At 48.0% G+C, this 25,438-nt stretch overlaps 1 pseudogene across 1 annotated transcript in view; it reads left to right on the top strand.

The window, feature by feature from the left end:
* LOC149372364 (transient-receptor-potential-like protein) overlaps positions 1 to 19,442 on the top strand; it is a 58,213-nt pseudogene extending 38,771 nt beyond the window's left edge. The window contains exons 11-18 of the transcript XR_016286993.1: positions 209 to 324; positions 1,269 to 1,505; positions 2,337 to 2,532; positions 6,152 to 6,304; positions 8,971 to 9,024; positions 10,258 to 10,444; positions 12,258 to 12,522; positions 17,828 to 19,442. The product of XR_016286993.1 is annotated as a transient-receptor-potential-like protein (transcript). The remainder of the gene's footprint in view (positions 1 to 208; positions 325 to 1,268; positions 1,506 to 2,336; positions 2,533 to 6,151; positions 6,305 to 8,970; positions 9,025 to 10,257; positions 10,445 to 12,257; positions 12,523 to 17,827) is intronic.
* The last annotated feature ends 5,996 nt before the right edge of the window (positions 19,443 to 25,438 follow it).

Here is a 25,438-nt window from a genome sequence, read left to right as displayed (position 1 = left end):
TCGATGGTCATGACATTCAGCTTAACTCCGTGACAAATACACAATAACAGTACGGCGTTCTTTATATTTTGATGTAAGCAGTGCACACACGCGTTGATTTGTGACACTTCGCTTTGCAGGCGCATATTTATAATCACTGCAACTGCTTGTTCTAGAACATTTATTTTATTTTATTGCTCTACTGATGACTCTTGTTACCTTTCACCAGGAAAAACAAGAGATAAGCACGCAACCGATGCTTGAATATCTTCCCAGGGAAGAGTGGGATGCGTTTGATCCCATGTTGATCGCTGATGGCTTGTTCGCTGCTGGAAACGTCTTCTCGTAAGTGGACCTCCGTTCCCCATGAACGCACTCGCAGCTTACGCTCGAAGCCCCTGATTGACGTGAGCGCAGCAAGGCATCTCCTGTTGCTGTCTGGCAGATATCACTGAATGCACCTGGATATCAACTGATTTTCCTAGTAAATCGTGCGTCAATATTTACATGACCAGTTAAGATAAACGTCGTTAACAGTATGGAACGGTAAAAGCAAGCGAAGAACTACGTATAGCTACCATTGCATAAATACATGTTGATAGTCGATAGACGGTCCATGGCCTGAAGCAAACTTTCCTTGGGGCCGCCGCGGTGGCTCAGTGGTTATCGTACTCGGCTGCTGACCCGAAAGACGCGGGTTTGATCCCGGCCACGGGGGTTGAATTTCGATGGAGGCGAGGCCCGTGTACTGTGCGATGTCAGTGCACGTTAAAAAGCCCCAGGTGGTCGAAATTTCCGGAGTCCTTCACTACGGCGTCTCTCATAGCCTCAGTCGCTTTGGGACGGTAAACCCCGTAAACCAACCAATCAAACTTTTCTTGGAGATATATTAAATACCAGAGCAAGTTTTTCTAAATGCAGTGACAAACTGAGTCACAAAGAATATAAAAGGAAAAGGAACATTACTTCTTCTGTGGGCGACAATAGCATAATCCGCGGGATGTGCTGCTACCAATCGTAAATAAAGCAGATTTCGATGCCAGTTTAACATACCGGCGATAACAACGAAAAAAGAAAGACTGCGAAAAATATCTCGTGCGACATTGGAGCTGGTGCTTAAATAGCAAGAGACCAACTGGCTGACTTCCAGACAACTCGACGTTGCAATGGATTCCTCCGTTCTCGGAGATGCGTTGACCACAAGCATGATGTTCCAGTGTGGCCTATTTTGCATTTGAAATGATGGTTCACAAACACCAAAGCTGTGTACGGGTCCCGTCTGGCTCCAGGGCTCTACGTCTGGTGCATCTCTTCTCGATGAACCCACACCTGGGACCCCTGCAGATATCGCTGGGCAGAATGGTTATCGACATCATACAGTTCTTCTTCATCTACACATTGGTGCTGTTCGCATTCGCCTGCGGCCTCAATCAACTGCTGTGGTACTACGCCGACCTGGAGCAGACGAACTGCGACCCGCAGAACCTCAGGGACTCCTCTTGCCTCACGTGGAGGAGGTTCTCCAAGTAAGCGCCGCTAGTCCTCACCCAACCACCATGATTATTAGTTAGTTTCACGGATTGCACGTGCCCGTCATTTGGCTGCCAGTGAGCCGTATAATAACCAAACTAGTACAATTAGGCAAACATGGGGACCATCCTGAAAACTTCCCCTGCATGAAAGAAATGCAAAAAGATAGCTGGTAGATTTATTGGGGATTAATACTGCGTAATTAAAATTACAAATTCGTCTGCTATCTGATCATATAATAGCGATAAAACCTCGCATGCGTACTCCAGCAATACACTATATCAATAAAGAATATAATTAATTCCATCACCTGCTGATGTGGAATTACGCCCGCTAAAATTATCGGTTGTACTTCTCGCCGGGAAGGCTAGATTTCACAATAGACAGATTTAGCATACCGAAGACGTATTAGCGGAGATGTATACCGGGTTTGCGTACGCCTGTTGCGCATCCGAGAGAGCTGACACTAAGATTTTGCATTTACAAATGTATTGGTAAATGCGGTTGGTGTCAGGGCTGTCAGGATTCAATATTCTTTTGGAAGCAGAGCGATAGGTGTTTGCAGCCCGCATCGCGTGCTTGCGTCAGGATTGTCAGAATTCAACATTCTTTTGCAAGGAGAGAGATTGCAATGAGAAATGTATTGGGAAATGCTGGTTTGCCTCAGGATTGCCACGATTCAATATTCTTTTAGAAGCAGAGCGATAGATGTTTGTAGCCCGCATCGCACGCGATAATCAGGGTCCTGCAAAGTTAATGTGATACTCGCTCAGCGTATAAATCTGGCTATTCTAACTGTCCCCATCTTCTTTCTCCCTTTCGTGCAGCCTGTTCGAATCCTCACAGTCCCTGTTTTGGGCCAGCTTCGGCCTGGTGGACCTGTCCAACTTCGAGCTCACGGGCATCAAGAGCTACACGCGCTTCTGGGGCCTCCTCATGTTCGGCTCGTACAGTGTCATAAACATTGTCGTACTGCTGAACCTACTCATTGCCATGATGAGCAACTCCTATCAGCGGATATCGGTAAGCACTCGTCTCCGCGAGGCACACTGTACAGCGGTCAAACAGTACGCCAAAACTTCGTGTGAGAAGGCCGGATTCAGTGCTATTCCTGCTGAAGAGAGTGGAATTAAGCCACCCGCAGGAAACTAGACAAGTGTCAGCTGTCTTGAGTTCTCACTGCATGCTCATATATATCCTAATAGTTGTTAACACACTTGAACAAATATGCAAGAACGCGTACATATTTAACAGAAAAAGAATGCGAGGAAGAGGTCTAGATAGCTGCGGCGGAAGCAGTTTTCTCGCGTCATATGAATTCTGATGCACAACAAACAATCTATCGTTCACGCGATGATTTCCTACACAAAGTTTGATATAAACTGATAACACATAATGTACCAATAAGGCAAGTCAGAGACCCCGTGAAATTTTTTTTTAACTTAGGTGTGCGAGGATAACTTATGTTATATGTGTTGCATTCACTCCAATGAACTACCACTGACAAGCTACCACTAGCCCGCACCCTCTGTGTGATGGGGTAGAATCTCGGCAACTTGCGCTGGCAGACAGTCCGTTTCTGACATTTCCTTCAAGAGCAAATCTCCTCAAGCGTTGGTCACGTATACCGTACTTTCCCGAATGTAAGTGAGCTACAACTGCATATTCCAGCTCACAACTTGTTCGCGTTGAAGTGGAAACTACGCATGAAAGAAAGTACTAAAGTTTTTATTCCAAACATGGGCTCCAAAGTGGATTCGTAACTTTTTCTTGCTGTTCCCACCCGCACTCGAGCCAACCATACAAGCCGCCTCCTCGAGCTCGTAGCTTTAATCACTCTACCATCAAATGACCCAGAGCGCCGGTCTACTTACAATGCGGTAGAAAAATTCAAAAGAGAAGGCGAACATTCATTTTGGTGGCAGACCTTTCTTTTTGGATCAGGTGAGAAGGAGTGAGCTGCTCATTGTGACTGCACGTGCACTTCGCTCCAGTGTCACACGAAAAGCGTTCTCCGTTTTTACTTTTAAATTCTGAGCGAAACGCGCTTAACCGTGACGACATGCCCCTCGCTTGGAAAGAATGCGCACGTGTCTACGGCAGCTGGCCTTCGCTAAGGCCACGGCTTAACAGCGGCAGGCTTCGGAAAACAGTGGCAGGCTTCGGAATTCGGAGTGGTGTTAGTACGCCGATCAGAAGTGCATGCCGACCTTTCATACCTAGCGGTGATAAAACTTTTGTTTCTGTAAGCGAAAGCGGTCTGACGCCACTGTGGCCAAAAATGGGCGGGGCTCGTGGCGATCGTTTCCCGTTTCGCCCGCATTCGTTGCGCGTTTGCTGCTGCGTCGAACCCAGTGGATGCGTGTGCAATGGTTAACGTGTGCCAAGGAACGCTGGCGTGAGCGAGAGGTGGATTTGGGCGTGAAGATAATGCAGGTGCCGTATCAGACAGCAGTTCTAGCAAGAAGTGCATGAGAACATAATTGTAGCCCGCTGCTATCATTCACCGAAGGTGTGATCGGAGACGTAGGTATCATTCCGTTCATCTCTGTGCAGCTGCATGTAGCTGAATTTATTTCCTTCTTATTTTCTCGCTTTACGTCTCCGGTCGTTGGTAGCATTGTTCATGTTCTTGCACCTCGTGGTCTCCATTTCTACAACTAGCGCATTTTTGCAAGTGGAGCGCTTCTGCCCCTCGAACTCTTTCGGAGCGTCGTTCTCTCGCCGTAAATTCTGGCACATTTTGAGTATGCTCAGCTATATCAGAGCACAGAGTTTCTCGCTTCCTCCGCTGCGTGCGCTTTTATTTCCTTTCAAAGTCTCCCAGTTCTTTCGCTAGGCTTCTTTTCGAACTCTCGGCTTCCTGCTCTGGCGGTGCTTCGGTGTCTGTTAGGCAACCTAAACGTTTCTGGGCCGACTCTCGAGTTAACTCCTTGTCGACAGTGACACCAGTGGACACAGCATGGTGATGAAGTGGCGGTGATAAAGCGGTGCTGGTGGAGTCCCTGTCACTCTAGTGATAAAATTAGGTAGTGGCAGAGTCACTGGATAGTAACTCTAGGTAGTGACTCTACATCACACCTCCTGAAAAAAGTTCTGATCTCAACCCAAATTTCGACGCAAAGTTCGGCGGTGAACGTATGCGACTACAGAGCTAAAACAATCTGTGCTTTGAAACACTCCATTACGATGCTTATGCAACAGATTTGGTACGGCGCAGCGCAGCTATTTTCGCACGAAATGACGACTACGCCTGATAAGAACTATCTCTGCGTAAGACTCCTGTCCATGTCGACCTGGAGATGCAGGACTCGATAAGGGGCATGTATAGATAGATACTCCCTTGGTCTGATTTCCGATAAGTTCGCAATAACAGCAATTCAGGCCATGTAAAAGGAGCTCGATGATATGTACATAGGGAGATAAAAAACATGATCGTTGCGAAAAGTGAACGCCCGAGTAGCGCAGTTTGAGATAAAGGCATATTGACGTTGATTAGACATACGTATGTCTTTCGTGGCACTGATTACAGCAATTTTTGTGGCACGGAGAAATTGCGCACGGTTTCCCTTTTGTGTTAATTGCGCCTTTTACAGTAGTCGTTACCGACTCAAGAACCTCTACGCACAAAATTTAGTCTTCTTGGCTCCTTCATACGCAATAATTGTGGACAACGCCCGAACCTGCTCCGCGCACGCATGCTAAGGCCTACGCAGCATGCCATGAACTAAATGGACATATCCCCCCAAATCTCATACAAAGCTGAGAGGAAGATGTCACCAAATCACCAAAGGGCCGGTATGACCCTTCCTAGACTAGCCCGTTGAAATTATGTGCTATGCGGAGAGGACCTATAGATTCCTGTTCCCACAAACACAGAACAGGGTGTGAACAATTTTTGTGTTGTCTAACTGTGAAGACATTTCGATAATTTCAAAGGCAAGCTTTGCGCTTATTTTTTTATCCACTAACTAGTTAACTCCCGTTTGCTGCTTGATGTATAGTTAACCATTATTTTCTTTACGAGGTACGCAGGGAAAATTTATACCTATTTTCCGAAATGTCCTGAATGCTGAGTACACTCAAATAGCTTCTGCGAAAAAAAAGAACAATGAAAACGAACACCTCAAAATAAAGACTGAGGACAATTCCATTCAGTTTTTGTTATTTGCAAAAATTTATTGCGTGGCTTGTAGTGGCGAAACTCATGCTTGTTCCAAAGCAAAAGACGAATTTATTTCTGCAAAAATTGAGTTTAAACTGGAACATTTTTCTCCCACCGCAGGACTCAAACTCGTGACATCAAGCGCAAAAAAAAAAAAAAAGGACTCCGTGATCTGCGTTGGAACTGAATGGCAGAGAATAATGAAGAAAAGTGAATAGCATGTGTAGCCCAGCCTCAGACATCCACATCCTTAAATCGGTCAAGGCGTCGTTGCAGTTTGCTTGTGAAAATGACCGGTGGTGGCGACACCTGTACTATATTTTGCTAACTTTCCTAGCTTATAAAAGCTCCGTTCTCAGTTTAAGTATGACAAACGCCGTAGGCTATCGATTCAGGCTAACTTAAATTTGTCCTTAGTGTTCCTTTCAATGTGTAGAGAAAACGCACCAAGCATTCTGCCTAAAAACGTTCTTGCAGGAGCGCGCAGACACTGAGTGGAAGTTTGGTCGAGCCAAGCTGATCCTCAAGTACTTCCAGCCGGGTCAGACTTTGCCTCCGCCTTTCAACCTGCTGGAATTCATCCGCCACGTCACCAAACTCATCGGCTGCAAAGGGAGAAGGAAGGACAAGGTACGGTCGCATCAATCCTCCAAAAAACATTAATCCTGCCGAACTGCTGCAGTTAAAGCCAGCTCTTCTTTCTTCTACGACTGTTCTATACACTGTCCATAGACTTCTGTCTATAAAGTACATAGACTCTCTATAGGCAAATCCCAGAGAACAGTCTATAGGCAATACAAATGCTATAGACAGTCCATAGACAATCTATAGATTTATGGCCATAGACTCTTGGTATACTTTGGTCTAGACTAAGAATAAACAAAAATAAATATCTATAGGAAGGCAATAGAGTCTATAAGAGGTCTATAGACTGTCTATAGACCATTTTTATAAGGCTGCAGACACCTCTGATGCATATTTCATTGCTAATGTACTTTTGTTACGCTGGCGATGAAAGACTACATTGCCTACCATGTTGTCGCTGTTGACTTCTGTAGAAATTACATACGCAAAAGACTGTGTATTGGCCAGTGTTAATGATGGATCCCAAAGAACAAGATGGTAGGCAGAAAAAGAAAGGCGGATGCTGAGTATAAAATTGGCCAAAATTAACAAATAAAAATGGAGGGATCATTTAAGCTCCGCCTTAAAGATATGACGCGATTGCGTTGATGGTTTAATACCCATATATGCGGAATTTGTCATTCTCTATACTTCACATTCATAGACCCCTGAGAGTCGTGATACCACTACCGGCACAGTGGTGCAGTGGTTGAGAGATGTGCCACTGACCTGGGATGGTAGGTGCTGCCACCGGTGGGGCATGCGAGACACGGGTTGCTCTTCCCGAGCGACCTCTTGCGACTAATAATATTATTTTAACTGTCACCTGCCGCGGTGGTCAGTTTTCTCGCAATTCGGTGGGCAGAATATTATGACGTCACAAGGTCACGTGACCTACGTGGATACCTGCCACCTTGGTTGCTTTACTGGAGATTTTTCGTGCATTTTTGGCTCACGGCCGCCGCCGACGATGCCGGCTTTTCTGCAAAACGGGACCTATAACGTTATCGCGTTAATAAATGCGGAAGATAAGCAGAATCTTGGAGTAGCTTGGTATGGTATGGTATGGTATGGTATGGTATGGTATGGTATGGTATGGTATGGTATGGTATGGTACGGTATGGTACGGTATGGTACGGTATGGTATGGTATGGTATGGTATGGTATGGTATGGTATGGTATGGTACGGTATGGTATGGTATGGTATGGTACGGTACGGTATGGTATGGTATGGTATGGTATGGTATGGTATGGTATGGTATGGTACGGTATGGTATGGTACGGTATGGTATGGTAGAGAGAGGGTGTGGTAGATGGTCCTTGGCGATCACAAAATGAACAAGGGAGGGGAAAACCTCAGGTTGCTTGAGCCAACGTTTCGACAAGAGGACTTGTCTTCGTCTGGGCAAAGCGTTCATCATTGGCAGGGATTAAATAGGGCCTTCGCTCCGAGGAGGAGGGCCCCGGGGGTGGGGAAGGAAAGTGGTGTGAGAGGGGATGCGTGTCAGGAAGGGGAGGCAGGTGAATCTTGATTCGTTAAGCTGCAATAGTGGACAAACTTATATCCCGAGGGTGTGTAATGAACAAAGGCTTTGAAGGGCCTGCGACGGGGGGTTGGCGCTGGATGGACCTGAAAAACTCAGATAAGAGGATTAGTCAGCGTGGTACAGGGAAATGAGAACAAGGCAAACAAAATAGGCTGGCACTGGAAGGAGAAGGAAAGGGGGGACATTTCCAAGGAATGACAAGGCAGGGGGGGGGGGGGGGGGGGGGAATGGCTCGAGTTCAGAGAAAGCCAAAAGGTGGGGGCAGAGGGGGTAACAGGAATGTCATGGTTTCCGAGAACTGATAGTAGGGGTTTAGGAGAAAAAAAAAAGGTGAACAAAGGGAGAGGGTGAGAAGGCCGGAAATGTGGTGGAAGATATGGCGTGGGAAGGGTGCAAAGATATTGTATGGTATGGTATGTCACGTGTAACGTCCCTAATCTGCACATGAGCTATTAGAGATGCAGTATCGGAGGGATTCGGATTAATTTAGACCACCTGAAGTTCTTCGACATAGGGTGACATCGCACGGCCCTCAGGCGGCTTTTTGCATTTTGCCTCCATCAAAACGCGCTGCTGAACCGGGATTGAATCTTGCATGCTTGGTACGCGATATAATTTGGAATAATGTTGATTGGCGCTAACAATGGAACTTTCCAGTGCAAATGATAAAGTCGTGAGAATATTCCAAAATTGGTTTTCGAGCAGTAACTCTTGGTGTTCGCACCGAAAGAGAGAATAATCATAACCGACAGAGTGAGCTGTAACCTCGTTAGAGTTCTTCAAGTAAGCCCCTCTCTCTGGTTCCGACAGTTCTCCGAAATATATCTAGCCAGATATAATTTTTCTTTGCCGTTGCTTTTTTTTCGCTCCATTAAGTAGACTGATTGTTCGATTATTTTATCAACGAGCAGATCATCTAATGTTTTTCAGCACGAAGTGCCGTGTTATTATGTGTAAGTGCGCTAAACATTCATGTGATACTGTTCAAAGAAGACCCAATTTATTTTCGAAGAAAGTAGTCATGCAGAAAGAATTGAAGAGGCGTGCAAATAGTGACGCTAAGCACTGAAATTACATATAAACACCTTGTGAACGCTGAACGTGCGCGCACTTTTATTCTTGCAGATCTACATGGAAGAAAATGGAGTGCAAGTTAGAAAAGAAGACCTTACATACCAGGTTTGTGCACGGGAAGTTTTTGACACGGATACCGGCTACGCTCTAGTAACGATCACACTACTCTTCGTTCAAGAGATATTTTCCAGGCTGAATTTAACATAACGGTAAGCCCATTTCCGATTGACGCCTCCTCAAAACTGTGGTCCTATGTTCTAGCAGCGTGAAACAACAAGCGATAAATCTAGAATCCATGAGTTTACACGGAGAAAATAGTTGATGCGTCATTAAGTCTTTTGGCCATTCACACGAAGTGAATGTTTTGAAAGCAGTTTACGAAAGGTTCAGTCCTGGAGGAAAATGTCTTCTTCGGACACTTGTAGTCGTGCCCTACTTAAAAAAAGTGCCAGTAACCAGCAGTCAAGTCCAGATTTATCAGACAAAAATTTTTTAAAATTGGAAAATTGTAAGACACTGTTAAGGAAATAATGAAGGTAATGGTCCATTCTTCTGATATGTAGCAAAATATTTTAAAATGTTTCCGTCGACCCCAATGAACACTTGCCACCGAAACATATGGGGAACGCTATTGACGATAGCAAAAACGTTAATAGAAAAAAAAATACAAGACCTCCGTCGGATGATATGACGATATATTTAGTGTTATAGTGAAATCTTCCATTATACGAAAATATTGCGTTCATAATCGGTTTCGCGCTCAAAAATGCTTTTGACCAGAAATGTTTGGCATGCTCATGCGTCTTCGACATTCTGTGCTTCCTGCTTGTTGGATATACCCCATACGAAAGAACAGGCACCAAAAGACGTGATGAAATGCTGAAATACGCTTTGGGACAGATCAGAGCCTTAACATGTGCCCGTAGAAATTGAAATAAACGCATGTGAACTTCTTCTCCCATGGAATGTCCCGGTATGGCAGTGACGTCATTGCGGAAGCCTCCCGGTTAGATACCGCAGCCTTGACACCTACCAATCAGCATGCTGCCGGGGCTTCCCGCGTGGTCCCCCCAAAGAAACGCAACTCTCGTTGCAGGCAGTCGAACTTTCGACCTCGTGCTCAACGCTTCAATGCCTCAAAAGCGCACGCAACAACCCGGAATCAGCATCCACGACGTAAAACCCGTGATTTACATCGCTGTACAGAACTTACGCCACCTGAAGCGTAGCGCCACGCGTTACTACATAAAGCATGCGCGGCCGCGGTCACCCTTGCATGCCGCAGCTGGCCGCGCGCCAGCTGCGACGCACCACTGAGCCACGGCGACGCGCGCGCAGGACGTGATGAAGAGCCTGGTGTGGCGGTACGTCACCAGCGAGCAGAGCAAGAACGAGCAGGCGCCCGTGACGGAGGACGACGTGAACGAGCTGAAGCAGCAGATCACCTCGTTCCGATTCGACCTGCTCGACGTGCTCAAGGACAACGGCATGAAGATCAACAAGGTGCAGCGGAAGGGAGCCGAAGGTATACATAACACACACGAGCACGCATACAACGCACTGGCCCGGTGGTGTACTTACCGAATGGGGGGAAGCTGCGATCATAAGTAAACAATAGCAATGTCATACTTCGGTCCTGCAAGGGTGTACGAGGTGCTCTTCCGAGAGAGGAGCGGTGCAGGCCTTGTGGCATGGCGGATAGAAAGGTAGCTCCAATACAAATGGGAACAGCCAGTTTGCACAGAGGAAGGCATCCTGTCGTCGTTTATTTTTATTTTTTTGGTTGCGCGGAAATAGAAATGTCGTATGAGTATAAATGTACACAAGAAGACTATTCAAAGGAAAACAAATTGTCGCGGAGTATTCGTTAGTCGAGTGTTCATCGCGTGTTTCCATTCCCTTTTCAGCTACCTGTACAGTTGAGCTTAGTGTTACACATACGACAATACTTGAGCCCGGGCCTTTAGGGCCGACAGCTGTCAAAGCCATGCGTAGTTCTCATCTGTGCTCGAGGAACGTGCCAAACGGCTATACGAGAAAGTTTTAAATACGCTGTCGCCCTACCTAGATATCACAGGCCAAGTTTTCAGCTCACAAGCGTGGGCCGATGCGCCGGAGGGCGCGGGTTCAAACCCGGCCGCGGTGGCCGCATTTGGATCGCGGGATTGGTTTTACTAGGGTCCCTAGAAATACTTACAAGTATTTCTAGGGATCCGAGTTTTACTGTTCAAGCTGTAACAATGGCGGTGTCGACGTCACAGTTTAAAAAAAAAATTAGTCGTTTTTTGAGGAAAGAAAATGGCTCTGTAACTGTCGCACTCCTCGGTGGACGCCGTGAGGGAAGGGAGGAAGATGGGTGTGTGAAATAACAGAGAGAGAGGTGACGTATTGGAAGGCTGCAGAATAATTTCGGAATTCAATGTGTGATTTCGACCACATGGGGTTCTTAAAGTGCACCGCATTGCACAAAAATGAAAATTGATTTTGAGGAAATTGAAGAACTATTAACTATCATGGACATCTCAACCATGCCGTGAGGGAACGGAGGAAGGTTTACCCGCCGCGGTGGCTCAGTAGTTTGGGCGCTCTAGGCCGCTCGGCTACTGAGCCTAAATACCTACAGTCACGGGATAAGTCTATCGGATGACTCCAGGAGTAATCGGATTCGCAACCTGCCGCGGCGGCCACGCTTCGATGGAGGCGAAACGCACAAGGTGCCCGTTGAAGATTAACGAATGAAACGGGAAGAGATACAAAGAAAAAAATGAAATCGTTTACACTAGCTTTGGCTGACTTTTGCAGTTTACCCAACTGTAAACCTTGTCATTTTTCTTAACTGCTCGCAGCGACCACTCACAGCGTAAATGATACGAAGGGTCCAGTTGAATCGCATGGTTTTGAGCTACTTGGTTCATTCCTTTTCGGAAGAAACGATTGGACATGAACGACGTAGAAAGCAGGGCGGAACACACTACTGTCCGAAGACACAACAGGACGCACGCTGTGTTGTGTTTTCTTTTTTTTTTTTTGTCCCGTCTCTTGAGCTGTAGTTATGGCAGTCCCGAACAAATTCCCCAACAAGCCGTTGTGCTCATTACCCCGTCCGTGTCCAGTCGTTCAACTTGGCCCTCCCAAACTGATCTGAAAGGCCACGCCTTATGGCCAGCCTTGTTAGTGTCCGCACTTGATATAAGCGAGTCTGTTCGTAAATGAGAGTCAGAAAGAGCTGCGAGAGACCGGCAGCTTGACGTTGATGCGAGTGTATTTAGCTTACGGTAAGAAGACGACCGATCTCGCCCCAGTGACGGTCTCCACGTGGCGCACCCTTTCCCCCACAGCCCAGCCAAACAAGAAGGTTCGCGTGCGCGAGCGACGGCTCCTCAAGGACTTCAGCATCACGCTGATGGACGCGACCGAGGCCGACCTGTTGTCGCGCCACTCGAGCAGCCCCGACGTGAGCCGCCACGAGGAAGAAGAGCCCGAGTCCCGGCCCAGCTACAGCCGGGTGCTCCAGCGCTGGAGGGACCTGGTCAAGGCACTGCAGGTGTCGCCCATCGGCACCAGCAGGAACCTGCCCACGCCCACGCGGACGTCGGTGCTCAGGTACGCGACGCACGACTCACCATAGCGAGCCGGACGCGTTACCTTTCGACCATACTTCTATTTTTTTGCGCACTTTTTTCTCCGCTCATCCCCACCGCACAATGAGGCAGCTACTATGCCCGCGGCCTTTTCCTTCCTTTCTTAAGTCATCCACCTTCGCTGACAGCCGCTCAAACACACGCCCACCGCTATGACGAGGCATTGAAAAGGGAGAGGCTGGGAAACCTTAACCTCAGAGACGTTAAGCGGGAAAAGAATTGACAGTGGCTTAGCTCTGCTATGGCAGGATATACGTATATCGTGAGGTGAGGGCGAGGTGTGCACATCTCGACGGACACCTGAACCAGAGGGAAGGCAACACACTGGAAGAGCCGATAAAGGCGCATAAGGAAGCACTAATATTGAGGCTCTCAGCCTCTACTGCAGGCCGTATGGTACTATACAGGCTAGGGATAAAGCCGGTGTACGACTCTAGCTGCAGGGAGATGCTGCCGATCACAATCAGACAGCACATTAAAATCCTACCCCTCCCCAAAAACATGACAGTGGAAAGGCATGCAGCTAGGACAGCGAACCGTGCTCAAAGAATCGAAGACCAATACAGTAGCGACCCAGCTGCAGTCTATGTGGACGCGGCCCGAGCAAAGGAAGACAAATACTTCGCCACCATGGTGCGAGCGACAGAAGACCACCCAGGTTCTTTGCTGTAGCGACAGTAACTTCAGCAACAGAGGCCGAAGAAGTAGTCATTGCCTTAGCTCTCAGAGACGAGTGCGTAAGCACAATAATTAGCGACTCTAAGATTGCAATCTAAAATTAAAACGAACGCCTGATTTGCTCTGCAGCAGCAAGACTAATCAAACACAGCAAAAGAATAAGCCGCGTAGAAATTATTTGGGTCCCTGCACGCGAGGGAAATGCGGGAAATGAGAAGGCGAACCGATATGCCCAAGCTCTAGCAAACCGGGAGGGATCGGAGAGTGTCTCGGAGTCTCACATTAACGAAACTTTCACTTACCGAAAAATGACCAATCAGCTCCTTGAGGCGCGGAAACTTTACCCTGCACCTCACCCGGACCTTACCAAACAGCAGGCCAGAGACCTACGTAGGGCCCACACTGGGACAATCATGACCTCCATTCTTCTGTCTAAAATTACCACACAACCCATCTATCCCAACTGCTTACATCGCGATAACATAGCAACAGAAGAGCACATCATATGGGACTGTAAGGAAAATCCACCTCCTAAAGACCTTCTACCGGCGCCCTCCCGGGAGGCCTGGCTTAGGTTTCTGAGGGAGCCTGACAAGAACACGCAAGCCAAGCTTGCGGACTGGGTGGGAAAGGTCGCCCTCCGTTAGGGGGCCATTCATCCCACCCCACTGATCTTTTAAATCAATAGAGTTTCTCCAATCCAATCCATAACTGCCCTCTTGGAACACCTCAACCGTGCATTAAGCTAAGTGGCGGTGGTGGCAGGTTCGTTGCTTAACGAGACAGTTCTTGTGCGTCGTACAAGCCCTCGTCACGGCTCCACCTTCTTCGCCCCACTCAGATGCCGCCAAACTCAACGTTTCACGCATGTCGCTACTTACTGGGCCCAAGTCATTTAAGTGCCGTAGTCTTTCACGCACGTCGCACACATATCCAAACGGATTGTTCACAAAGTCGGCCTGAGAGGCCCGAGTCGCACTGGCACTTTCACTGAGTTTCACCGTAAGTCCGTCGATCGGCGAGTCTTGACATCATCTTGAGGCTGCTGCTGAGAGGCCCCGGCACGCCGCTCAGCCTCCTGACGACGCCGCATTGCTAGGCGTTCCTCTCATTGCACTGGTGTCTCCGCTGCGCGCTTGGCTTTAGCCTGTTTGTTCTTTCTCTGGTTAACCGCTAACTTCCAGGCAGCCACTTCGGGATCCAGCGAGTTCAACTTTTCCGTTCAGTAGCGGCTTTGCTTTCCTTCTCTATGGCTGTAGCCTGGCTGTCGTTCCTCATCACCTTGTTCTCCTCGTCGGCTCCGGCGCACCAGCTGCGTAGCTGTGACGTCACTCGCTCCTCGCGCATGCGCAGCTTGGCTCATCTACGCTCACTCGAAACTGCTCATCCACGGCCAGTGTAGCTCACGCTACAAAACTCGGTTGAACGCAATCGTCGCAAAATGGGATAGATGACTGTTGACCTGACTGATGAAAATTCTCCACTGAGACGCCAGGTCTGTCACAGATCAGTAGGCTCTAGTCCTTACCCTCATGCCGCTGATGTGCGGTACGAATGTCTGCTCATCTAGTGGGACACCATGTTACAAGGTCGCACTCTCGGGCCTATAGTCGGATACAACTCAAGAACGCAGCGGCAAACACCCTCAAAGGGGACCCTCCAGCCAATGGGGCCGATCGTTTGTCATGACTTCACGGTTCACGAAGGCATCTACCGCCACCTCCAACGTCACACTAGTGAGTTAACCGTGACGTCATGACAAACGATCGGCCCCATTTTGGGGAATATTTGCCACTGTGTTGTTGTGTTGTGTCCGATAATATAGTGCGACCAAAGTGGATTAAAAAGGCGAAGTGCTTGTACGGTATAGAGCGCATGTTAGTGAGCACACCCCTATATTTAGTTCAGTCTGGAGGCGTAGGCATTGCAAGGGGAACGTTTGGATCTGCTAGGATGGCCTTGTATGTAATCAAAGCAATGGATAGAGGAAGCAGGACCGAAAACATGTCAGGCGCACGCAAAAGTTAAAGACGAATTCGCAACGGAGGAGCGTGGTCGAGGACAGCTGCGCGCCAGTCAGCACGAGGAAATGGAAAAAGAGTCACAGTGGATTCCAGTGCCGCTGACTGGTAAAGCCGGTGATTGAGGATGCTCTGTCTCTGCGGAGGCCGTTATGCAACCTGCTCAGTGCAATGAAGCGCTCGTCCTTGAGTGGCGTATCGTGGACATATCGCCCTGCAAGCTCTTAGCAGTAACTCGCACTGCACTGAGCCATAGGTACAGCCGCGACGTCAATGGCCTCAGATAGGATGCGAAAGCTGGCGCTCAAGTGTTGAGGGGTACGGAATAAAAAAAAAAAAAATAGTGATACTTGTCCTCCCTATTCATTTCGGAAAAACAGAAAGAAAAGGAAGTGGATAACCTCGTAGCTCGGTGGTGCTGCTCATATACGTTCGAATACAGCTTTGCCACAAATACACGGGCCACGGCGTTAGCAGCTAAGTTTCGTACCCACGGCCATAATTTGAAAACGATACGACCACTAGAGAGTCTGATCTCGCATTATTGCTTCCGCACAATTTGGTAATACGGAGGATCCATAAAATACCATTTCTTCACCATCAGAATTGCACAGCCGCAATTTGCTCAATATTGTTCAGCTAGCGTCGACCTCAAGTTCCATTTTTCTTTTTTTTTTTTGGAACCAATAAAGTTTTTCTTCCTTCTATGTAACGCAACTAAAATGGAAAGGAGAAAGGAAAAGCAACACTAGCGGACATGAAAGTTTAGGATGACACAATTTTAAATCTCACCTCATAAGGAAACAAAGGCCACAGTTGTTCAACTTTTATGTGGGATACGACCAGGGCGTTGGCGGCCGGCTCTTGAGCTACCTCAGAGGCCGCTCAGTTTAAATGTCTACGCCTGATGGCATGCCAGGTCTGCCGTGGAGTTCCACAGGGAGCAGACCTCAGCCCAACCTTGTTCAACATTGCGTTGATTGGTCTGGTGAGCGAACTACCAGCTAACGTCCACATCAGTGCATATGATGATCACATCTGCATCTGGGCTTCTGGTTCGACACGCCCACAAATACAAGCGAGATTGCAGCGAGCTGTGTCATCTATATAGAGGTACCTACGGAGTCAAGATTTGCTTTCGGCAGCAGTGAAGTGTGTTGTGGTCGCATTCACACGCAAATCAGTCTGCCGCTGATCGATGACACTTCACAGAGCTGAGGTACCTTATGTCCCTCAACACAGATTCTAGGGCATTATCACTGGCCGTGGTCTGTCATGGTTGAGGCACATCAATACGCTAAAGACTTACTAATTTTACTGTGTTATTCGCCTCGTAGCAGGCATCAAGTGGGGATCAACGGAGCGCTCCTTACAGAGAGTTTACCAGACTCTGTTCGTATAGGCTATATCCGATACAGCCTACCAGTACTGTCGAATATGAGCGTTTCCTGTTTGCGGACATCAGAGAGCGTTCAGCGCAGCTGCTTAAGATATGCCTTGGATTGCCACGCTGATCCTCTAACAAGGCACGATTTAGGAAGCGCGTGCCTGCCCAATATCGATATACTTGTCGTATGAACCACTTCATGTGTATCTGCGCCTAGTTACCCGACCCCGTTGTCCCCCACTGACGATTATTCTGTATGAGCATCCGACCAGCAGTTTTTCAAGCGCGTTCCGCTGCCATCAGTTTAAAAAACCATCAGGCTGTGCCCTTCTACATCATCCCGTCAAGCCACCGTGAATGGCAGCGCAGCCTGCGATATGACTGCATGTTCCCGGCATACTAAAGAAATCCATGGTACCATTTAGCGGACTGAAGCAACTTGCTCTGGCTTACATCCGGTCAGAATATCAGAATTACATTCACATATACACTAACGGATCTGTGTCACCAATGTCATCAATAGCAGTTTCGGTAATCCCCGCTCAGCAGATGACTCGCAGTTTCGTTTTAGGACATAATTCAACATCAACCGCTGCCGAACTTGGGGCCCTCGGGGAGCAATTCGGCTCATCTGTGGGGAACAACCTCAAGAGTGGTGCATATTCACAGACTCAAAATCTGAGTTACAAAATTTTAGGCCGTTACCTACGACACACCGCGTATACCAGTCTCTGGCACTATAAACCCCTGTGCTCCTTTCATCTGTTCAAGAAAAAGACCACCGCATAGTGATTCAATGAATCCCTAACACTGCGGGCTCGATGGAAATGAGTGGGCTGATGCTGAAGTAAAGAGCGCCCTCAGTGTTAGTACAGCAGGCCGCCCTCCGAGGACTTGTTGCTAGGCGCTTGGCCGCAGAGTTGGCAAGCAGTACAAGCAGTGCAGGCATTTTCACACTTTTTGAGCGACACGGGCCTCGTATCGCGATTGTGATGTCAACCAACGTGCGTGTACATATTCTTGTCTCTCTTCTGACCCCATCGTTACCCATCACGACACTCTTTATTCTCCTCCTCCATTACCCCAGTGTAGAGTAGCAGGCTAGATATTCCTCTTACCGGCTGACCTCTCTGTCCTTCCATTCAATAGACTTATTAATTCATTCCTTCGTGTTCGTGCAGGGAAAAACTGGAGCACCAGATCAGCACAGAGATAGAAGACGACAACCTACCGGCGCACATGCCAACCGTGCAAGAAGCAGAGAACGAGCAACACACCGGGCCCTCAGACACGGACGCAGCCAAGTCCGCAGCCAAGCCCGCAGAAACACAGAAAGAGGAACCTCGCGAAACTTCGCCGAAACCCGGAGGCAACGTGAGCGAGACTCCGCTCCTGGACAGCGTGGCCGAACACAGGATGTCAGAGGTGGCCATCGACATGGAGACCGCGTCGCCACCGTCACAATGCGACGCACAAGACGACAGTGATGCCTCGCGGCCGCAGGAGCCAGCAGTCACGAAACGCCAACGTTGGGGCCAAGGTCCCAAGAAGGGGTGGTTGTAGAATACTCCTTTTTTTATGAGAATTGCGTATTGAAAGTTAATTACCAGGGCACGTTCAGCTTATGGTCTTGTTACGAACTAGATAGATTGTAATGAGTTCTTGAGGAGCTTCGTTTGCTGCAGATGAGACATCACAGCGGCCGGAGCGTCTGCTCGCTTTTTGCCAATACTCGGCCGGTGCATAGTGAGAGGGACTAGCGATGGCTCTAACGTTTGAACAAGGAGCGTTGCATCAACGATCGTGATCCGGAAACTGTAATACACATTGCGACTAAACATGTTGCCCTCAAAACTGAAGAACGTCCGGTCATGGAAGCACTTTTATTATTTAATACCTTACGTAAATGAGTACACTTATATTGCGAACTTTGAAGCTTTTTTTTTTTCTAAGTAGTATTGTATAAGCCGTATAGTAATGATCGAAACTGGGGTATATCGGTTAGAAGCGATACATGCCTGTGAAATTAGTGATGCGGAATTCTCAGTAAGCGATTTTGGACGATTTTTGTAAATAAAAAAATCCGGCATCAAAATTCTACCCCCCCCCCCCCCCCAAAGTGGAAATTTAAATGACTAAAGTGGTTAAAAAAAGTTTTGCACGCCTTGCTGCATTTAGACGAGATAGTCGAGGCTAAAGATTCTTGAGCAAACCCGGAAGGGTAAAGTGTGTCGAAATTTCGACAAGAGAGACAGGTCTGTCCGTGTAGACCACTCGGTTCACCGAAATTCCGGTGTGCGTGCCAGCATTTTTATCGCTGGGATAGCGGGCATCTTCACAATATTTCGGGCACCCACTAGAATTCACATGCATGTAGATCTAAACGCACACAACGTTTAGCGTCAGACGCAGCGAGAGCCTTTGACGGATATTCCCGTGCGCGCAATACGTTTAACGGTGGCGCGCCGCAGAGTTGAGTTGCGGAGATGACTGAAGCAGCAACTAAAAACGAACGAAGAACTGAAGAATGCAAGCATTCTATAGTAGCCTTCGTTGGAGTATGCGCAAATGCCAAAGCACAGCACAAAACTGGTACGGTCCTACAAGCAGTCCGCGGCTGAAAGCCTCCCTTGTGAATACGCGATCATTCACGTATCGTGGCTAATTTAATAAAAGTTCTTTTTGCTGGTAAAATGTGCGTTGACATTCACTGCACGCAAAGAATATACACTTTGGCTTCCATGCTAGCTGTATATGAGGAAACCAAGAAGCCTGATAACTCCTGAGCATATGTCCCTGCGCATACGACGAGTTGCTGCAGGCACCGTACCATAACCCCATTCGCGACCTTCTTTATTGCACTTTCGACGTAGGAGAGTGCTCAGAAATGTGTTTTTTCGCAGGTTCTAGTCGCGTAAGCGATCCACGCAGCCAACCAGGGTTACCGACAGCAGCGCAGCCACTTACCGCGGTTCGCTTTTTCCGCGGTCTTGACAGCCTGGCAAAGACGGTATACATTGAGCAGTGCTTACGGAGCAGGACGCGCAGACGGAATCGAGAACATTGTGCACCAGTCGGTGTTTCACTGCTCGGATGGGGCTCGGATCGAGGATATCATGTTGGATTTGCCACGTAATGTCCTCGGTGGAGAGGCCGGTCCTGAAGCCGATCATAATGGAGGGGGAAAAAGGTCCTGGGTCTACGTGAGTGTGGAGACTATTGATCAATATGACTTGTTCCCTGACGCCTTTATGCAGGCGAACGGGCTAACATGCTCCCCCACGATGTCCTAATTGCTAGTCATCAGGGACAGACGAGTTCGCCTGCCCGTCCACGACCCGAAAGAGCCTATTGTGTACCAAGTGCTAAAAACGGGCAAATTACTTCGAACAAAGCGGCTTAAAGGAGGAGCATAACCGCGCAGACTTATCATCCCGCCCCCTCCTTTTTTATCCTTGTATTCTTGAGCCCACGCAGGTAGCTCCGACATGAAAGGAAATGTCCCAATTTAGTTAATTGTTCGTTTAGCACCAAATGGTTAGATGACAGTTGCCTGTTGCCTCTTCACATAACGTGGCTTTATACAAGAAACAATCCAGCAGTTCGTCAGGCGGGGAGCAAGAGCTCGAAAACAGATTCTCGAATCGTTGGGGCTCCCCGCTCGTTCTGCCCTTTTCCCTTGCCCCTTTAGACGGAGAAGCCCTCCCCTTGCTTGACATTTGGTCTCTTTCCCGGTGTTTCACGAGTCCAGTCGCCTGGGGACCGTGAATACGTTTCTGGGTATGCGACTCGCGAAGCAGACTGACAAATAACATGCAAAAAACACACAGGTTAGGCATGTAAAGACACATTATCCGCATTCAATGAATGGTTACTTCAGGAAAAAAACACTTTTTGGAGCTCCACTTCTCGCATGCAAAGCTGGAGTCAGGCCTAGGTTTGACCTCTAAATGGAGGCTCGCCGGAGGTGTGGCTGTGACGTCATATCACGTGACTTGTCGCAGCTGTTTATTTTATGGGGGTTTAACGTTCCACGGCCGGTCTCGACGCGCTCGCTCGCTGCGAGAGCGCGCGCGTCGAGACCGGCCGTGAACGTTCTAAAGCGACTCAGGCTATGAGGGACGCCGTAGTGAAGGGCTCCGCAAATTTCGACCACATGGGGTTCTTCAACGTGCACTGACATCGCACAGCACACGGGCCTCTAGCATTTCGCCTCCATAGCAATGCGACCGCCGCGGCCGGGATCGAACCCGCGTCTTTCGGGTCAGCAGCCGAGCACCATGAACACTAAGCCACCGCGGCGCGGCATGCCTGGGAAACTGTATATTGTCACGGAAAAAAAGGGCGACAAGTCGCTAACCAGCAGAATACGGCAGCCAGCCAGCGCGAGACACTTCAACGTCTTCTCTTTCAAGCGCCACCTGAGAACACCAGGTGGCATTATTCCCCTCCCCCCAAAAAATATAAAAGCGGGGCTCGAGCAGGAGCAATGGAAGGGAAAAAAACATCAACACAAGCACAGAAAAATGTACAAGGGAGGTGGGCGAAGGTGTCCCACGCGACAACTAGCGGAACACTGAGCGTACTGTCCATTACCGCGTGAAGTACGGTTTCATGCGGACTACGTGCACAACCTCAGAGCGGGATGGGCGACGTTGAGGCTGCACAGTCCGGTCAGGAAGAACTTCGTAGGTCACTTCTGTGACGCGGCGCAAAACTCTGTAAGGTCCAAAGTAACGGCACATATCAGTTTTTCAGACAAGCCTGGGCGGCGTACCGGGGTCCACACCCAAACTTGGTCACCGGGATGGTATTCGACGTGCCGATGACGGAGGTTGTAGCGGCGCGCATCCATGCTATGCTGCCGCTGAATGTGAATACGGGCAAGTTGACGGGCAAGTTGATATGAGATCAGGAAAAGCGCACTATAGCCATATCAATCGTCACGGAACCGCACAAATTTTTAAGCCAGCTTTGTTAACACAGAAAATATTGGCGATTAAAAATGATCCTTCCCCTCACCCCTCTCAACTCATACACGCCGAGGTGCCAGAAATAAAGAAATCAGGTCGGGCACTGCACCCCTCAGCGCCCCATCCCGCCCACGCCACGGGCACGTCCGATGACAAGGCGCCCAAACTGCCCACTGACGTCACCGGGTGGGGGATGCACGGGGACGTGTCGCCCTAATCGGTTGCGAGCTACTGAGAGCAGCGATTTAAAAAAAGAAAACTATTTGTAAATTATAGGGTCCACGCAGAGCTTTGGAATTGACTCGAATACTCACAAAGACCATCTCTACAGGTCTGTTGCACTAGAATATGATCATAAAAATTATATACGGGTCCTTTTCAAGGACGCCGCTTCACGACTGTCCTACAGCAATAATTTAATAATTTTTAGAGCGCAATAATTTTTTTAGTGCTCCGCCTTCAATGGAGGCGAAACGCAAAAGCGCCCGTTTGCTGTGCGATTAAGTGCACTATAAAGGTCCTCAGGCCGTCGAAATTATTCCGGAGACCTCCACTACGGCCCCTCTTTCTTTCACTCCCTCCTTTAACATTCCCTTACGGCGCAAATAAAGCAGTTGCGAGAGCGCTGCGTCTTTCCTCTTCTGTCTATGTCCTCGTCCCTTTCATCAATCATGTTTTTGCACATGAAACGCGTTAAGGGCCGGAGAGCCACTTAAGTCGTAACTTAAGTATAAGTTTCGTTCTTGAATACGGCGGTAACTCTCTACACTTGGCAGAGGCACCAAGGCATAGAACGCAAAATGTCTATGTGTTATGCAGTCTTTGCACAACGTAGTAGTAGCAGAGCGTTTTGCATCTAGATATTGCCAAGAATCTAGACTCAAGGTCATCCGACTACCACCGCGTTGTGGTAGGCTGTATTACTATCGGAAGCGGAAAAAACTTTGGAGAATGTTAAGTTTTTCCTTAAGAGTGAAACGCGACAGCGCCCACTCTTAATACCGTCCACATGACGGCATCACTTCGCACTGCTCCTAGAGGCCCCGGCCGTGCGCAGTGGAAACTTTCGATCCACTTCCGCAACGAAGAACGACGACGTCCCACTCACAGCGCTCCTGGTGGCCTCCGCGAGAAGTGGGAAGCTTCCGTTCGCTCAAGCTCCGCCGCTGATGCTCCTGGGATTTTTCAGGCACTAACGACGCGACGGAGCCGCGGCAGACGCCGGCTTTCCGCCTCACGGGCTCCTTAAAGCTCTCGCGTTAAAAATGGTCTCCTGAAACATGCGAAAGTGCATCGACAGCCACCGCAAGTGTGGGCGCAGGCTGTTTCAGTTTAACTGCTTCACAGACGAGGGCGTCTTTGGATTGCAAGCATCAGTCAAAATGGTTTCATCCTATCGGCCGCATCGCACGCGTGCTCTGAACACTCTGTCGGTTTAGAACAGATGGTCAGAAACTAATTGGTGGAAGGTACTATATTGGCAGCAAGTTTACGGGGCGCGGGTGAGCGGAAAAATGTTATCTTGGCGCAGTCACATAAGCTGATCACCTGGAATTTACTAAGGTACGAGAGGATGCATGCTTCACCGCTATTAAATAAGCAAGACGATACTTGGTCGCAAGACAGTGCTACATTTTTTTTTTCCTTTACAGATAACCGCACCTCGTTCATTTTTACGGCCGATAGTACGTGTGCATGAGGCTGTGAAAAAGTCATTCGTTCGCGGGAATTTATCCACATTAAATGCACTAAAAAATAACTGCACATAAAGGCAGCTTTCACACAGATCAAAATTTGCACAAGGTGTACATAGACAGAGAATTTACTGCATGCCGACAAAAGAAAAGGAGGAGGGCTAAACTGCCCAAAAAGCTTTTTCAATTAGTGCACAATTTTATAATGCAGAAAAAAAATAAATTCGGAAACTACGAAATGCCGATTTGTGCCACCTGCGTCCTGTTTGGCATGCACATAGAGTTACAGATCACACATACCACCATGGTGGTTGTCCCCATCCTAGACACTAGATGGCTCCACCTTTCCAAGATGGCGGCATCCATGATAAAATGGTGTGTACAGTAGGATAAAACTTCTCTTTTGCTACCGTGGAAAAATGGATGATTTGGAGTGCACTGAAAGGAAAATTTTTGTCACAAGAAGTAACAAACCCGGCGAATATTGCAATGCACGATATTGTCTTATTAGTTACACTTCTGAAACAAAAAGCAGAGTTGTGTGTGCAAAGGTACTTGAACAATTATTTGTCAAATATGCCAAAACATGAAAAAAAGTGTACAGAAAAAACAAAAATTAGCAGCTGCACTAACCCAGAAAATGATTAGAGGAAAACTGGGATATACAAACTGTTGCACATGTTTATAGCTGTCATGTCTCCCAGTTTCAGCTCTAAGGAAAAATTATTGCACTTTCTAAGGCCAGTCAAGTCAGAGGTCATGACTGTGGTGCCACTGTAAAAAGCAATCAGGTGAAGATGTGAAGCAGAGGTAGACTTCACAGGTGCTGCACATAATGTTTCTTTGTTCTTGTTTTGTTCTCTGATAGCAGAGCTTGCAGTTCCTTTTTTACATTTTTTTTGGTTGGTGACAAACGGATTCTATGGGAGGATTGGGGGCATGGACTTCTTTTGCCTCATCATACCCGAAGATTTGCTGAATGAACTGCTCCCTGAAAGCCAGCTGATCAAATTTGGCATTTTGGGCAAGCTCTGGAACATGAGGATGGAAGTTTCATTGATGTGGTTCAAAACTGAATCCTCCAGTACCACTACGTGCAAAAAAACAAAACAAAAAAAAACGAGCAAATCGAAAAACCGGTTTCGGGAAATGATTTTTGATGGCAGAAGGTCAGAATAAATTCCTATATTCCGATAGAGATATAGTCGTGGCCGGAAAAAAACTACCATGTGTATAATGATTCCAATAAACTTCAGCATCTCCAACGGATTCACCTCTTCCCATGAGCCATCATGCCAAGCGTATGTTTGACTGTCCAAAATCTTCATCCATGCATACTTATTAGTGTTTTCACACATCACGTCCACCGTGAAGAACACCAAGAAACAGTTGAGGGGTAGAGCGAATCTCCAAGCGCTGCTCTGCAGCGATGCGCCGATATGGGCAACTGGCTGTCAGCTTGGTTGAAAAACGCGACGCGACCTTGAGCGTTTGGCAAACTGTCTTGGCCATACGTAGTGAAGACCCTGAAGCACAAAAGTGAACCACTTTTATCAATTACACACCATATGCTCCGCAGAAAACAAAACTTACATGCAAGTACGTGCCGACGTTCCAGGCCCCTGAGACGAAGTCTCGCTGTCAGAACCGAAATCTGACATTTGTATGTCGTTGTCTGACTCATTGCTGCTTTCATCACAAAAAAACAAAACCGAAACCAGCCGAAGTGCTCAGAGTTGGCTTTCGCTTTCGAGGAGCAAGCGGCGATTGGCTGACGCTGCTGCGGCCATTCAATGTTTAATTTTTCACGGTGCCCCCTCATGTCAAAACACAGAAACCAAAACTGCAATCAAAAGAATAGTTGTTGAGCACATAGACTAGATGGCGCAGCACAACCACAAAACTCCGGATTGAGTTTCTCACGCAAGAGTTTTGAATGGACGGATACATCCGATGGCTTATGGCGTGGTAGCGAAAAAGTAACAGCATGACGTCCGTCGCATTAAAAAAAGAAGGAACTTCACATATTAAACACTGCTTTACCTTCATGATTACAAAACTTTTTTTTTCATCTTAGAGCGCATAAGCGATATGGGCGTGACTCATGTGGTTGTACAGATGGTAT

This window comes from Amblyomma mixtum, chromosome 1, assembly GCF_055824585.1.
Source record: "Amblyomma mixtum isolate Tamu chromosome 1, ASM5582458v1, whole genome shotgun sequence".
Lineage (NCBI taxonomy): Eukaryota > Metazoa > Arthropoda > Arachnida > Ixodida > Ixodidae > Amblyomma > Amblyomma mixtum.
The sequence above is the reverse complement of the archived record's forward strand: the minus strand, read 5'-3'. Positions and strand labels throughout refer to the sequence as shown.